Source organism: Cetorhinus maximus, unplaced genomic scaffold, assembly GCF_964194155.1.
Source record: "Cetorhinus maximus unplaced genomic scaffold, sCetMax3.hap1.1 HAP1_SCAFFOLD_468, whole genome shotgun sequence".
NCBI lineage: Eukaryota > Metazoa > Chordata > Chondrichthyes > Lamniformes > Cetorhinidae > Cetorhinus > Cetorhinus maximus.
In genome coordinates this window covers 251,966-266,010 of record NW_027596411.1, presented here as the reverse complement: position 1 = coordinate 266,010, position 14,045 = coordinate 251,966, and the positions used below count along the sequence as shown (strand labels likewise).

The 14,045-nt window shown below is 47.5% G+C and overlaps 1 long non-coding RNA gene across 1 annotated transcript in view; it reads right to left on the bottom strand.

The window, feature by feature from the left end:
• The window catches only part of LOC144673790 (uncharacterized), a 34,882-nt gene extending 20,899 nt beyond the window's left edge, over positions 1-13,983 (bottom strand). Inside the window, exon 1 of the long non-coding RNA XR_013574422.1 lies at positions 13,903-13,983. This is a non-coding gene — a long non-coding RNA (uncharacterized LOC144673790). The remainder of the gene's footprint in view (positions 1-13,902) is intronic.
• Positions 13,984-14,045: the final 62 nt, after the last annotated feature.

Genomic DNA, 14,045 nt, shown 5'->3' with positions numbered 1-14,045 from the left:
GAACGAGGGGGCACAGTCTAAAAATAAGGGGCCTCCCGTTTAAGACAGAGGTGAGGGGAAATTAGTTCTCCCAGAGAGTTCATTAGTCTGTGGAATTCTCTTCCCCAGACAGCAATGGGGGCTGGGCCATTGAGTATATTCAAGGCTGAGGTAGATAGATTTCTTGACTAACAATGGAGTCAAAGGTTATCGGGGGATGGGTGGAATGTGGAGTTGACACCACAATCAGATCAGCTATGACTTTATCAAATAGCGGAGCAGGCTCAAGGGGCCGAATGGCTGGCTGCTCCTAATTCACATGTCCACACACTAGGGCTATCGAACCGTCACTCACGCCACATTGAGAGCTTGTTAATAATGTTATGTCAATAAGACATCAAAAGAAATCCAAAGCGTATACGTCGGGCTTCATTCTTTTTCTCTTGCTATTCCTGAAAATGGACTTTCGGCTGAACCCAACAAGAGGGCTGCTACAAGTCACATGACGGCAGGATTGGCCCTTTGCTCTGGCCGGTTCCAATAGGGGCTACAAGGCCAAAAAGAATCCTCGCCCTCATCACCGTGAAACCTCGTACCCAATCACAAGGGCGTTCTAGTCTTGAGACCAGGGGACTTCCAGGGGTCGAATCTTATTATTCTTGCCAAGGTGCGAACGGAGCCATCTCGCACTTACAGCTACGAAGGTTTATTTCAAAGGGGAGCCCTTGAGGAGCAATTGACATCATTTGCATCTTTATAAGCTAACATAGCCAGAGTGCGTGCCCAGACAAATATCTCAACAAGAATGGCAACTCTTTCAAAAGTTAATGGCTGGGACATTATCAGCCCTGACAACCCAAGTCAGTCCCAGGCAAAAAAATGAACATTGCTCTTGACATCATTATGGAGAGAGAAGGTCACATGACCCGGGTGACCAATCCTTTGAGAACCGAGAAACCCTCAGTCTGCTGAATTATCAACCTATGGCCCCGACCTACAGCAGGATTCCTGGCTGACCAAGCAACTGGTCACCATGTCTCAACTCCCCGAAGCCTGTTGATTTTACAAGTCTCTGATCATTGCCTGCCAAGTGGTCTAAGCACAAAATCCCATATTGGTGGGTCAGTACTGAGGGAGTGCTGCATTGTCGGAGGGTCAGTACTGAGTGAGCGCTGCACTGTCGGAAGATCAGCACTGAGGGACGGCTGCAAGGTCAGAGGGTCAGTATTGAGGGAGTGCTGCACTGTCGGTGGGTCATTACTGAGGGAGCACTGCACTGTCGGAGGGTCAGTACTGAGGGAGCGCTGTAAGGTCAGAGGGTCAGTATTGAGGGAGTGCTGCACTGTAGGAGGGTCAGTACTGAGGGAGCGCTGCAAGGTCGGAGGGTCAGTACTGAGGGAGCATGCCCTCCGTCCACTAATTGGCCAACTCCCCAAAACTCCCTGCGCGTCACTATCCCCGACACGGTGCAAGGTGGAGACCCACGTTTGATCCCAACGTCGAGGCCCCGACCCTGAATGGAAAACCAGGTCCAAGACTCGGGCGCCATTTTAGAGCCTTGTTTTTAGGCGGGCGGGTTTGTCAGATCTTTCCACTTTGCCTTCGAGTTCCTTTTTTTCCTCTCTTTAGCTCCCTTATCTTATCAGCTGTCGTGTTGAGTCACTGACAGGCAACGCTGGCCGCCAGATATCCAGATCGAAGAATCCTACGCTGTTGGGCGTGCGGTAGATAGGGATTAGGTAACCATCTGAAAATTAAACTGCCTTGTCTTAGCCGTTAAGGGACACTGTGCTCACGAATATTGGCAGCCCATGGACGTTTGGGGGGGTGGTTTTTGAGGAATAGCTGACAGTTTAAGATATCGAGGGATGACCCACTGACCTGTAAGGCGATTGGCAAAAGAAAGAGAGGCGACATGAGGAGAAACTATTTTACGCAGCGAGTGTTTAAGATTTGGACAACGCGGCCTGAGAGGGAGGTGGAGACACGTTCAATATTAGCCTTGGAAAGGGCCAGAATTGGGTAAATACATCAAGGGGAAGGTATTGCAAGGATAGGGGAACAGAGTGCGGGCCAATAGAATAGGTGACCGAAAGTGTGGTCAAAGAGGCCGGTTTTAAGGACCCTCTCAGGGGAGATGGTGGCGTAGTGGTAATGCATCTAGACCTGTAATCCAGAGGCCTAGCGTTAAGGCTATGGGGACATGGGTTCAAATCGCACCACGGCAATTGGTGGAACTTAAATTCAATTAATAGAATCTGGAATCACCTAATGGTGACCATGACAACTATTGTCATAAAAACCCCATCTGGTTGACTAATGGAAATGTGCCAACCTTTACCCAGGCTGGGCCTACATATGACTCCAGACCCACACAGCAATGTGGTTGACTTAACTGCCCTGTGAAGTGTTCAGTTCAAGGGCAAATCTGGATGAACAACAAATGCAGGCTTCACCCACATCCCAGGAAAGAGTGAGTGTCTTAAAGGAGGAGAGAGAGAGAGGTTGAAGGAGGGAATTCCAGAGCTTAGGGCCCCCCCCCACCCACCCCAGGCAGCTGAAGGCATGGCCGCCCAATGGTGGAGCGATGGGAATGGGGGGGATGAGCAAGAGGCCGGAATTGGACGAGCGTAGAGATCTCGGTGGGGCTGGAGGTGGGTTACAGGGATGGGGGGGTGCAGGGTGGGGAGCAAGGAGGCCGTGGTTGGATTTGAGGCAGCTGTGACTGGCCCCTGCAGGAGATCAGCTGCCTTGTGCCATCTTCACCCATCCAACTACACCCAGGATGACCCCTCTTTCTTCTGCCACCACCCCCGCACTCCTTTACCCTCTAGAGGAAATTTCAGCTCTGAACGTCACTCAGCATTTGGTGCACCGCAGCCATCTAAATGCGCAGGCTGCACGAAGCCTGCCCGCTGACTGCAGCGGCCAGGGGAGGGTCAATCCCCGCACCCCGATCCCATTTTCCCGGGCTGTGGAATTTTGTCTCCTCGGACGCTTGCCTCAGATTAGCCAGAGGGCCTGGGGTCAGAATCTGAGCGGAAGGGGGGCCGACAGAGCCTATATTTTTTTTTTAAATGCGCTGCTAAGCTTAGATAAAGTGCAGCTCAAACGCTAGAGAGATAGATCTTAGTGGGGCCATCCTGCCGGCAATCAGATTATCAGTTGCTCTGTGATTGAGAAAGTAGTTTTTTTGTCGAAGTCATCATCAAACGGCTGCACTATCTTCATTCTCGATCGCAAGATAACCAGTGAGGGGAACGATTTTGGAATCTGTGCCAAAGCCGAGGGCTGCTAGCGCAAACCCTGCTGAACAGCACACGGCCACGGAAGCAAAATGCCGGGAATCCGGAATAACAAACGCAACAGCGCTTGGAAACACTCAGCAGGTCAGGCAGCCTCTGCCAGGGTTGTGGGGTTGGCGGTGGGGGGGGGAGGTAGAAACAGAATTAACGTTCACTCCGAGCGCGGTGAACATTTGGAATTCTGTCCCCTGGCAGTCCCCACAAAGACTGATAACTTTTGAAAAGAGATCCGGACTTTTAGTTGTTCCCTGAAAGAGTGACCCAGAATCAGAGATTTCATGTCTCAAAACCTTTATTGTGACAAATGGCTAAAATTAAAACTCGATTAAACACTACTTTGCTTTTAGAGGCAATTTACTGTTTAAACTGCAGAAAGGTTCCCCTTTGATACCCGACACACATTGCACCCTCCACACAATTACAGTCTTTATAGCAAACAGCCCACAGTCGCTTCCAGCTTCCAATGGATTCCCCTAGTCCTGCTCCGCCAAGTAGTAACTTGTGGTGACCGTCTCCACGCGCTTTCCTCACTTTCCTGAGAGTCTCTTAAATCCAGCACCAGCAGTAAAACCTGTTGCAATGATTCTTCTTATCCCCTGCCGAGCCAGAGCGAATTTCTCAGAACCCATAGACGGCTGCAGGGTGCATCTCTTCAACTTGAGACCGTCTCCTTCCTGCATCCGACTGTGGCCCACTGGCAAAGTCAAAGTAGCCTTTTCTCTCTTTGCTGACCACACAGGCTGCTGAAGTTCATTGATTTGTCCTGTAACCTGATCTCAAAAATGGCTTCCCTTGCCCACAGCAACACGAAACACATTAGCCTTGTATCTAGGTAGAAATGTTAATTAGCTAGCCTTGACCCCCATCTCCCTTTCATCTTGGGTTGCTTACAGCAGAACTGCTTACACCCTGATACCAACAACACCTTTCTGGGTCTTTGGGAGACGCAGAGTCTACCCATTTTGAACTCAGAGACTACTGCCATTGTCTCCATGTGTAAATATGTTGCGCCTTCATCCTAGTAAAACAATCTAAGCCCTCCTTTAATCTCTAACGCCCAAGCTTACTGCCTGGCATAGTTCAGAACAAGCCACATGACCCCCCTCCCCTCACCCCCTTCATTTACCCTACATTTAAAGCCCCAATCCCAGAATATGTTACCTTTACGAAACTCATCATTGGAACACCATCCCAGAGAGCTGTGGATGCTCAGTCATCGAGTATATTCAAGACAGGGGTCGAAAGATTTCGGGGACAATGAGGGAATCGAGGGACAGGGCGGGAGTGTGGAGTTGAGGCTAAAGGTCAGCCGTGATCTTGTTAACTGGCGGAGCAGGCTCGAGGGGCCGAATGGTCTCTCCCTGCTCGGGAGCAGTGAGGCTTGGGAAAATGCGAGGGGATTGCCTCTCAACGCTGGAGTCCAGTGAACTTGAAGCCTTGCTGCCAATTCTGGGAGGTCAGTTGGAGCAGAGAGATAGCGTGGCAGCGGCCGAGATGGGCTGGGGGGAATGAGAGGTCAATGGCAAAGCTATGATCCCTTGTTTGGGCCAAGTAATGAGTGATCTCGTGGAGAGGGATGGAGGGTGAGGGTACGGTGTGGTTCCTGAGTTGGATGTTGACTGGAGGCCATAGAATCATAAAATGGTGGCAGCGCAGAATGAGGCCACTTGGCCCATTATATCCATGCTGGCTCACTGTAAGAGCAACTCAGCTACTCTCACTCCCACACCCCATACTCCCCATTCTTACCTAGTAACCCCATTCTCCACATTCTTACCCAGTAACCCCATTCTCCCCATTCTTACCCAGTAACCCCATTCTCCCCATTCTTACCCAGTAACCCCATTCTCCCCATTCTTACCCAGTAACCCCATTCTCCCCATTCTTACCCAGTAACCCCATACTCCCCATTCTTACCCAGTAACTCCATTCTCCCCATTCTTACCCAGTAACCCCATAATCCCCATTCTTACCCAGTAACCCCATTCTCCCCATTCTTACCCAGTAACCCCATTCTGTCCATTCTTACCAAGTAACCCCATTCTCCCCATTCTTACCCAGTAACCCCATTCTCCCCATTCTTACCCAGTAACCCCATACTCCCCATTCTTACCCAGTAACTCCATTCTCCCCATTCTTACCCAGTAACCCCATAATCCCCATTCTTACCCAGTAACCCCATTCTCCCCATTCTTACCCAGTAACCCCATTCTGTCCATTCTTACCCAGTAACCCCATTCTCCCCATTCTTACCCAGTAACCCCATTCTCCCCATTCTTACCCAGTAACCCCATTCTCCCCATTCTTACCCAGTAACCCCATACTCCCCATTCTTACCCAGTAACTCCATTCTCCCCATTCTTACCCAGTAACCCCATAATCCCCATTCTTACCCAGTAACCCCATTCTCCCCATTCTTACCCAGTAACCCCATTCTGTCCATTCTTACCAAGTAACCCCATTCTCCCCATTCTTACCCCGTAACCCCATACTCCCCATTCAAACCCAGTAACCCCATTCTCCCCATTCTTACCCAGTAACTCCATTCTCCCCATTCTTACCAAGTAACCCCATTCTCCCCATTCTTACCCAGTAACCCCATACTCCCCGTTCTTACCCAGTAACCCCATACTCCCCATTCGTACCCAGTAACCCCATACTCCCCATTCTTACCCAGTAACCCCATACTCCCCATTCTTACCCAGTAACCCCATTCTCCCCATTCGTACCCAGGAACCCCATTCTTACCCAGTAACCCCATACTCCCCATGCCCTTACAACCTGTGATTCAGGGGGTTTAGACATAGAATAACAGATACCCGAGAGTGAGTTACAGACTGGAATCTATTCGAGGGTTTCAGGTGGATTATATATAGAATATCAGATACCTGGGAGTGAGTCAGAGACTGGAATCTAATCGAGGGGTTCGGGGTGGTTTATATATAGAATAACAGATACCTGGGAGTGAGTTACAGACTGGAATCTAATCGAGGGGTTCAGGGTGGTTTATATATAGAATAACAGATACCCGGGAGTGAGTTACAGACTGGAATCTAATCGAGGGGTTCGGGGTGGTTTATATAAAGAATAACAGATACCCGGGAGTGAGTTACAGACTGGAATCTAATCAAGGGGTTCGGGATGGTTTATATATAGAATAACAGATACCTGGGATTGTGTTACAGACTGGAATCTAATCGAGGGGTTCGGGGTGGTTTATATATAGAATAACAGATACCCGGGAGTGAGTTACAGACTGGAATCTAATCGAGGGGTTCGGGGTGGTTTATATATAGATTAACAGATACCCAGGAGTGAGTTACAGACTGGAATCTAATCGAGGGGTTCGGGGTGGTTTATATATAGAATAACAGATACCCGGGAATGAGTTACAGACCGGAACCTAATCGAGGGGTTCGGGGTGATTTTTATATAGGATAACAGATACCTGGGATTGAGTTACAGACTGGAATCCAATCGAAGGGTTCGGGGTGGTTTATATATAGAATAACAGATACCCGGGGGTGAGTTACAGACTGGAATCTAATCGAGGGGTTCGGGGTGGTTTATATATAGATTAACAGATACCCAGGAGTGAGTTACAGACTGGAATCTAATCGAGGGGTTCGAGGTGGTTTATATATAGAATAACAGTTACGCGGGAATGAGTTACAGACTGGAATCTAATCGAGGGGTTCGAGGTGGTTTATATATAGAATAACAGATACCCGGGAGTGATTTACAGACTGGAATCTAATCGAGGGGTTCGAGGTGGTTTATATATAGAATAACAGATACCCGGGAGTGAGTTACAGACTGGAATCTAATCGAGGGTTGTGGGTGGTTTATATATAGAATAACAGATACCCGGGAATGAGTTACAGACCGGAACCTAATCGAGGGGTTCGGGTGGTTTATATTTAGAATAACAGATACACGGGAGTGAGTTACAGACTGGAATCTGATCACAGAATCACAGAATCACACAGTGCAGAAGAGGCCCTTCGGCCCATCAAGTCTGCACCGACGCATGAGGAACACCTGACCTGCCTACCTAATCCCATTTACCAGCACTTGGCCCATAGCCTTGAATGTTATGACGTGCCAAGTGCTCATCCAGGTACTTTTTAAAGGATGTGAGGCAACCCGCTTCCACCACCCTCCCAGGCAGCGCATTCCAGACCGTCACCATCCTCTGGGTAAAAAAGCTTTTCCTCACATCCTCCCTAAACCTCCTGCCCCTCACCTTGAACTTACGCCCCCTCGTGACTGACCCTTCAACTAAGGGGAACAGCTGCTCCCTATCCACCCTGTCCATGCCCCTCATAATCTTGTACACCTCGATCAGGTCGCCCCTCAGTCTTCTCTGCTCCAACGAAAGCAACCCAAGTCTATCCAACCTCTCTTCATAACTTAAATGTTTCATCCCAGGCAACATCCTGGTGAATCTCCTCTGCACGCCCTCCAGTGCAATCACATCCTTCCTATAATGTGGTGACCAGAACTGCACACAGTACTCCAGCTGTGGCCTCACAAAGGTTCTGTACAACTCCAACATGACCTCCCTACTTTTGTAATCTATGCCTCAATTGATAAAGGCAAGTGTCCCATATGCCTCTTTCGCCACCCCACTAACATGCCCCTCTGCCTTCAGAGATCTTTGGACACACACGCCAAGGTCCCTTTGTTCCTCAGAACTTCTTAGTGTTATGCCGTTCATTGAATACTTCCTTGTCAAATTACTCCTTCCAAAGAGTATCACCTCACACTTTTCAGGGTTAAATTGCATCTGCCACTTATCTGCCCATTTGACCATCCCGTCTATATCTTCCTGTAGCTCAAGACACTCAACCTCACTGTTAACCACCCGGCCAACCTTAGTGTCATCTGCAAACTTACGAATCCTACCCCCCGCATAGTCATCTATGTCGTTTATATAAATGACAAATAATAGGGGAGCCAGCACAGATCCCTGTGGTACGCCACTGGACACTGGCTTCCAGTCACTGAAGCATCCTTCTCTCATCACCCTCTGTCTCCTACAACGAAGCCAATTTTGAATCCACCTGATCAAATTACCCTGTATCCCATGTGCATTTGCCTTCTTTATAAGTCTCCCATGTGGGACCTTGCCAAAGACTTTGCTGAAATCCATATAAACTACATCAACTGCACTACCCTCATCTACACACATGGTCACCTCCTCAAAAAATTCAATCAAATTTGTTAGGCTAGACCTCCCTCTGACAAAGCCATGCTGACTATCCCTGATCAAACCTTACCTCTCCAAGTGGAGATAGATACTCTCCTTCAGAATTTTCTCCAATAGTTTCCCTACCATTGACGTGAGACTCACTGGTCTGTAGTTCCCTGGCTTATCTCTATAACCCTTCTTAAATAGCGGAAGCACATTAGCTGTTCTCCAGTCCTCTGCCACCTCCCCCATGGCCAGAGAGGTATTAAAAATTTGGGTCAGAGCCCCTGCGATCTCCTCCCTTGCCTCCCTCAGCAGTCTGGGACACAAATCATCCAGACCTGGAGATTTGTCCACTTTTAAGCCTGCCAACTCCTCCAATACCTTATCACTCCCTATATCAATTTGCTTAAGAACCTCGCAGTCTCTCTCCCCAAGTTCGATACTTCATCCTCATTCTCTTGGATGAAGACGGGTGTGAAATATTCATTCAACACTCTAACGATGTCCTCTGGCTCCACCCATAGATTGCCCCCTTGGTCCCTAATGGGCCCTACTCTTTCCCTGGTTATCCTCTTCCCATTGACATACTTATAGAATATCTTGGGATTTTCCCTACTTTTACCATCCAGAGCTTTCTCATATCCCCTCTTTGCTCTCCTAATTGTTTTCTTAAGCTCCACCCTGCAATGTCTGCACTCCACTAATGCCTCTGCTGATTTGCTTCCCTTGTACCTGTTAAAAGCCAATCTTTTCCTTCTAATCGTAACCTGAATATCCCTGGTCATCCATGATTCTCTGGGCTTGTTACTCCTTCCTATCACCCTAGAGGGAACATGTTGAGACTGTACCCTCCCCATTTCCTTTTTGAACACCCCCCACTGCTCCTCTGTAGATTTCCCCACAAGCAGCTGTTCCCAGTCTACCTTGGCCAGATCCTGCCTTATTTTACTAAATTCCACTCCCCCCAAATCCAAAACATTTTTTTTGCAACTTGTCTATTTCTTTGTCCATAACAAACTTAAACTGTACCATGTTGTGGTCGCTATCACTAAAATGCTCGCCCACCACCACCTCAGCCACCTGTCCAGCTTCATTCCCCAGAATTAGGTCCAGCACTGCGCCGTCCCTTGTTGGACCCTCTACATATTGACCTAAAAGGTTCTCCTGTACACGTTTCAAGAAATCCACTCCATCCAAGCCCTTAACACTATGTCTATCCCAATTAATGTTGGGAAAGTTGAAATCACCTAATATAATTACCCTATTGTTATTGTTTTTATACACCTCCACTAATTGTGCACATATTTGCTCCTCGATTTCCCGCTGACTATCTGGGGGTCTATAATAAACACCTAACAATGTGGCTGTCCCTTTTTTATTCCTAAACTCTACCCACAAGACTTCTTTCGATGTCCCCTCCAAGATATCATCTCTTCTTACTGCAGTAACTGACTCTTTAACTAATAATGCAATGCCTCCTGGAAAAACTCAGCAGGTCTGGCAGCATGGGTGGAGAAGAAAACAGTTGACGTTTCGAGTCCTCATGACCCTTCGGCAGAACTGAAGTATAGTTAGGAGAGAGGTGAAATATAAGCTGGTCTAAGGTGGGGGGCGGGGGGAGAGAGAAGTTGAGGGTGGGGTGGTTGTGGAGATAAGCAAGCAGTGATAGGAGCAGATAATCAAAAGATGTCACAGACAAAAGGATCAAAGAGGTGTTGAAGGTGGTGATATTATCTAAGAAAAGTGCTAATTAAGAATGGATGGCAGGACACTCAAGGTACAGCTCTAGTGGGGGTGGGGTGGAAAGGCTAACAAAGTTTTAGTTTTAGATTTAAATGTCCAGCATCCGCAGTAGCTTTTAGCTTTTTGTTTTTATATTACAATGCAACGCCTCCTCCTCTTTGACCCCCTCCCCTATCTTGCCTGAAGATCCTATATCCTGGAATGTTGAGCTGCCAATCCTGCCCTTCCCTCAACCACGTCTCAGTGATGGCTACTATATCACAATGCCACATTTCAATCCTCACCCTTAACTCATCCGTTTTACCTGTAATACTCCTGGCATTAAAGTAGAGGCCATCCAGCCTTGCATTACTCCCTTGAAGCTTATTGCAGGTGTACTCCCTCTGACTTGATTGTTTTACTGGATTATGACGTGTCCCTATTCTGCTAACAGTCTGTGTCCCCTCCCCCTGCCAAATTAGTTTAAACTGCTCCCAACAGCACTAGCAAACCCGCCCGTAAGGACGTTAGTCCCGCTCTGGTTCAGATGTAGACTGTCCCGCTTGTACAGGTCCCACCTTCCCCAGAAACGGTCCCAGTGACCCAGGAATCTAAAACCCTCCCTCCTGCACCAACTCTTAAACCACGTATTCATCTGCGCTATTCTCCTATTTCTGAGCTCACTAGCACGTGGCACTGGGAGTAATCCAGAGATTACAACCCGAGAGGTCTTGCTCTTCAGTCTACTGCCTAACTCCCTGAATTCCTGATGCAAGACCTCATCCCTCCTTCTACTTATGTCATTGGTACCGACATGTACCATGACCTCTGCCTGATCACCCTCCCCCTTCAGGGTGCCCTGCAGCCGTTCAGTGACATCCCGGACCCTGGCACCAGGGAGGCAACACACCATCCTGGAGTCACGTTGACGGCCACAGTAGCGCCTATTTGTTCCCCTGACTATAGTATCCCTATTACTATTGCTCTTCCTCCCTTCCTCCCCTCCTGTACAGACAGGTTGCTTGTGGTGCCAGTAGCTTGGCTCTGTCGGCACTCCCTGGAGGAACCAGAGCCCTCATCAGCCTCCAAAAACGAAAGGTGCTTCACAGGAGATTTATCAGACAAAATTTGACCCCGAGTCACATAAGGAGTGTCATGAAGTTATTAATGTATCGAGTATTTTGGAAAATACTTTTCTTTTAAAATAGAGGTTTAGTCTGCGGGTATGTCTTAAGTGGATTAAAGCCAGCTGGTCTGGGTGCATCGATATGTGCTAGTTATGATCAAGGGGTTCGGGGTGCTTTATATATAGAATAACAGATACCCGGGAGTGAGTTACAGACTGGAATCTAATCGAGGGGTTCGGAGGGGTTTATATATAGAATAACAGATACCTGGGAGTGAGTTTCAGACTGGAATCTAATCGAGGGGTTCGGGTGGTTTATATATAGAATAACAGATACCCGGGAGTGAGTTACAGACTGGAATCTAATCGAGGTGTTCGGGGTGGTTTATATATAGAATAACAGATACCCGGGAGTGAGTTACAGACTGGAATCTAATCGAGGGGTTCGGGGTGGTTTATATATAGAATAACAGATACCCGGGAGTGAGTTACAGACCGGAATCTAATCGAGGGGTTCGGGTGGTTTATATATAGAATAACAGATACCCGGGAGTGAGTTACAGACTGGAATCTAATCGAGGGGTTCGGGGTGGTTTATATATAGAATAACAGATACCCGGGAGTGAATTACAGACTGGAATCTAATCGAGGGGTTCGGGGGGTTTATATATAGAATAACAGATACCCGGGAGTGAGTTACAGACTGGAATCTAATCGAGGGGTTCGGGGTGGTTTATATATAGAATAACAGATACCCGGGAGTGAGTTACAGACTGGAATCTAATCGAGGTGTTCGGGGTGGTTTATATATAGAATAACAGATACCCGGGAGTGAGTTACAGACTGGAATCTAATCGAGGGGTTCGGGTGGTTTATATATAGAATAACAGATACCCGGGAGTGAGTTACAGACTGGAATCTAATCGCCGGGTTCGGGTGGTTTATATATAGAATAACAGATATCCGGGAGTGAGTTACAGACTGGAATCCAATCGAGGGGTTCGGGTGGTTTATATATAGAATAACAGATACCCGGGAGTGAGTTACAGACTGGAATCTAATCGAGGTGTTCGGGGGGGGGGTTTATATATAGAATAACAGATATCCGGGAGTGAGTTACAGACTGCAATCTAATCGAGGGGTTCGGGTGGTTTATATATAGAATAACAGATACCCGGGAGTGAGTTACAGACTGGAATCTAATCGAGGTGTTCGGGTGGTTTATATGTAGAATAACAGATACCCGGGAGTGAGTTACAGACTGGAATCTAATCGAGGGGTTCGGGTGGTTTATATATAGAATAACAGATACCCGGGAGTGATTTACAGACTGGAATCTAATCGAGGGGTTCGGGGTGGTTTATATATAGAATAACAGATACCCGGGAGTGAGTTACAGACTGGAATCTAATCGAGGTGTTCGGGTGGTTTATATGTAGAATAACAGATACCCGGGAGTGAGTTACAGACTGGAATCTAATCGAGGGGTTCGGGGTGGTTTATATATAGAATAACAGATACCCGGGAGTGAGTTACAGACTGGAATCTAATCGAGGGGTTCGGGTGGTTTATATATAGAATAACAGATACCCGGGAGTGAGTTACAGACTGGAATCTAATCGAGGGGTTCGGGGTGGTTTATATATAGAATAACAGATACCCGGGAGTGAGTTACAGACTGGAATCTAATCGAGGGGTTCGGGTGGTTGATATATAGAATAACAGATACCCGGGAGTGAGTTACAGACTGGAATCTAATCGCCGGGTTCGGGTGGTTTATATGTAGAATAACAGATACCCGGGAGTGAGTTACAGACTGGAATCTAATCGAGGGGTTCGGGTGGTTTATATGTAGAATAACAGATACCCGGGAGTGAGTTACAGACTGGAATCTAATTGAGGGGTTCGGGTGGTTTATATGTAGAATAACAGATACCCGGGATTGAGTTACAGACTGGAATATAATCGAGGGGTTCGGGTGGTTTATATGTAGAATAACTGATACCCGGGAGTGAGTTACAGACTGGAATATAATCGAGGGGTTCGGGTGGTTTATATGTAGAATAACAGATACCCGGGAGTGAGTTACAGACTGGAATCTAATCGAGGGGTTCGGGTGGTTTATATATAGAATAACAGATACCCGGGTTTGAGTTACAGACTGGAATCTAATCGAGGGGTTCGGGTGGTTTATATATAGAATAACAGATACCCGGGAGTGAGTTACAGACTAGAATCTAAGCGATGAGTTTAACACAGAAACAGGCCATTCGGCCCACCTGCTCCGTGCTGGTGTTAATGCTCCACTCGAGCCTCCTCTCACCCTCTCTTCATCTCACCCCATCATTCCCCCTTTCTAAGACTTAGCAGGGCAATAGGCTGGGCCAGAGGCTGATTGGGTTCCCCGGAGACAGTGATAACAAAATAACTCAAGTCACTGGGATGTTCATGTTGCTTTATTAAACTATCGCAAAAGCTGAAAACCACATCTGTTTGAGATACAGTCGAGTTAAATTGGACAACAGCAATACAATGGACCAATCCCTTCCAATCAGGTAGAATTCCAATCAAACAATCACTTCCCATTGGCCAGAATTACAAGTTGCCCCTGATTGGTTGGTTAAAAAATGATTCTCAAAATCACACGATCGTTTCTCCTCAACATTTCTGCTTTGTTTTTACCTGGAACCAGTTGCCGATTGGATCTGAAATGGGG